Raw genomic sequence first — 3,119 nt, 5'->3', positions numbered from 1 at the left:
GTGTAAATATCTGTAGTGTCATCATTTCTCATCTTACATTTTTGGCTGCATTTTGTCATATTTTAATGTTTGTTTTTCTGTGTCCACACAAAAGTTCCTCCCCATAAAAAGCACAATAACGATGGTGAGTAGACATTTTCTTTGGATCTATTGAAAAATAACTTCCAAATATTAAGTTAATATTTACAAAGCATGATGCCGCCACCACCATGTTTTACTGTTTGCATGGAGACTACAGACTATCTTTGTTTACATTTTTGGTTGGTGGTGTGCCTCATGACTTTTTCAATTAAAACAATGTACCTTGGCTCAAAACAGGTTGAAAAACACTGGTACAGAGGTTGTCATACACTTGGGTCAGCATTTCCTCTTTGCTCTGTACACCAGTGATTTCAGCTGCACAGATACTTGTCATCTACAGGAGTATTCTGACAACTATGGTGGTGATGAGAAAGAAGATAAAATAGTGGTAGACAACTTTGTTACATGGAGCATGAAAGCCCATTTAGAACTGAAGAACTTTTTGCGGACTTTAGACCAAGTGCGCTGTGACCTGGGTTAATATTTGTGCGGTTAGGGTTGACAGGGTAGACTAATCATTATTCTTTCTGTAGAAAGAATAATGATTAGTCTAGAGTGTTCTTGAAAGCTTAAAAAAAGATCTTACATATTTATTTTTTTATTTTTATTTTTTTTTACAGAAGAACCATCTCCTTGCAAGACAATTGCTCTGTATCTTGGTCTGGCTCTGGGACTGGGACTGGGTTTTGGCTTACCTTTGGCCTTCTGCATAATTTTTTACTTATGGAAGAAATGTGGAGGAAGATGTAAGTAATGCGTGACCTTGGGTACAACTACCACTAACAGAGAGTGTCTGGAGAATTTCAAATCATCCTTTTTACCAGATTATCACACAGATAAACTTGTAAAAATTAACGGAGGCACTGCTTGTAACTTAGATACATTTTGTTTGGTTTACAGATGCCCTGGAAGGGTGAGAGTAGTCAGAATTTATTTTATTATACAAAAATGGCCAAGCTAAAAATAGAAGTATGCTGGTCCTGGGAACCTTACAGCTGAGATCTAGTTAAAACCTATTTAAATAAACTACACTGGTTGAGGGAGGAATAATAATAATAATAATAAGAATAATAAGAATAATAAGAATAAGAATAATAACAAAAGAAAAGATAAAACTCCCCTTCCACTATGCTCCCCCACACACACAAAAATGCTTAATACCTATATAAAGTTGCTTTCAAAAGGTGCTTTTAATCTGACAAGACTCATTGGGATGTATTATTGGGATCTAATTTGTTCAATATGTCTGTATGTGGTTCATCCAAACCGTTAAAACTATGGTATTAACTTTAATTCTCCAACATCTCATGAACAAAAAAGAATCAAACTGTGCTGATTGAACAGTTTGAATGAACAGTGTTGCACCCAATAACTTAATTGCAGATATATGGAGGAAAGCAGCTTCACATGAATTCAGACTCGCAGATGAATCTTTAAAGCATTTTCTGGAGTCATTTTGCTGCTGCAGAATGTTTCATTCGGATCAGACATCTGATGCTGTTTCTTCATGGCTTATATTTTTATTAAGTAAACACGTTGAAGTATTATAGTCATAAATTTCTGAAAGTAAATGGACTGAACTTATATAGTGCTTTTTCAATCTTTTGACCATGCAAAGTGCTTTTTGCTAGAGTCACGTTCACCAATTCACACTCACAAACATTTATACACCGATGTAGGCAATTTGGGGTTAAGTTTCTTGCCCAGGGATACACTGACATGTGGCAGGACAAAGCTGACATCGAATTTACAACCTTCCGATCACAAGACAACTACTCTACCCAGCTCTGTGGGTAGAGTTTATTTGTAGTTAATTTGTAGGAAGCTACTTTTTCCTGATTCTCTTCAATGTCTAGTTTCGTTGGTAGGAATGTCAGAATCAGAATTGTTACATTAATACAGAAATGGCTTCTTTGGCTGGTCCTAAAAATACATTTCCCCTTTCTGCTATAAATTTAAAACTGTTATTGAGTCAAAGTATCTGTACTTTATTCTTTTCTGTGGTGATTATGTTGATTTTTAATGTTTAAAGCATAGTTAGAACATACTGATTTAATAAAAAATATATGTGTTGTTTAGTAGATGGATTTGCAGAACCAGAAGGAGAAAATCAGAACAATCTGAGAGCGATGCCACATGGTGATCATGACGGTGAATGACTTGGACCCAAAGAGGAGGCTCACCAAACATCGACTTCCAAGTTAAAATAAACAAAACTGTTAATTTCATGTGCTGTGCAACAACAAAGCCAGTGTTTCTCAATCTTTTTTTATTAAAGCAGCAAAAGGCTGAGGAGAAATAAGCTATTCTTTTTCTCACTACTTCTTGAACATGCCAGCTGTTTTCTTTGATTATAGTGTGCTGCAGTTATTGTGCTTCCTTAAGATTTAGTGAGATGTAGTAGCATGAGATGCTGCTTTTAACTTTCACAGGGAAGCTAGTTATTTGCATATTCCATTTATATTTTTATAAATCCCTCAAAAATTAAAGTAATATCCTTCTTTAGCTATGGCTCTAGGATGTGTACATTCTGTTTTTCTTCAGTTCACTTCATAGAAATATCCAAGAAAACACAAATTTAAAAAATGTAAAATTATTAACTGAAAATATTGAAAGGCAATTTGTCGCCATCTGCTGGGCATTGTGCAGAATTTGTAAAAAATAATTTGTAAAATAAAGATATTTTAAAAATTGCGTTTCAATGATTTTTTTTAAAATTCCCTTATAAAGACATATTTAACTTGACATTGATTCGTGTAGTATTTGAATTATTAACCAAAAATAGTTTATTTGTTTGTTTATCCATTTGAAGTTTGCATTAGTCATCGTCACTTCTCCTATTAGTTGGTAAAGAAAGTGAAAGCGTTTATATGAATCGAGCTGTATATTTTTTAATCCAAACGCTCCAAGAAGAATCAACATTTAATCATTTTTTGTAACTTTTAAAGCCTAGTTTCTACTCTTCTCTTCTGTTCGTGTGGGAGAAATGTTAAGACTGTTTTTTAGGGCTCGTTGGCTGACACTCTCGTTTTTATTTT

At 34.1% G+C, this 3,119-nt stretch overlaps 1 long non-coding RNA gene across 1 annotated transcript; it reads left to right on the top strand.

The window, feature by feature from the left end:
- Positions 1–69: 69 nt before the first annotated feature.
- LOC103131900 (uncharacterized) lies at positions 70–2,328 on the top strand. The gene is made up of 3 exons (XR_475458.2): positions 70–124; positions 702–827; positions 2,161–2,328. It is a non-coding gene; the product is annotated as an uncharacterized LOC103131900 (long non-coding RNA).
- Positions 2,329–3,119: the final 791 nt, after the last annotated feature.

This window comes from Poecilia formosa, unplaced genomic scaffold, assembly GCF_000485575.1.
Source record: "Poecilia formosa unplaced genomic scaffold, Poecilia_formosa-5.1.2 Scaffold869, whole genome shotgun sequence".
Lineage (NCBI taxonomy): Eukaryota > Metazoa > Chordata > Actinopteri > Cyprinodontiformes > Poeciliidae > Poecilia > Poecilia formosa.
This window is presented reverse-complemented; position numbering and strand designations above follow the sequence as displayed.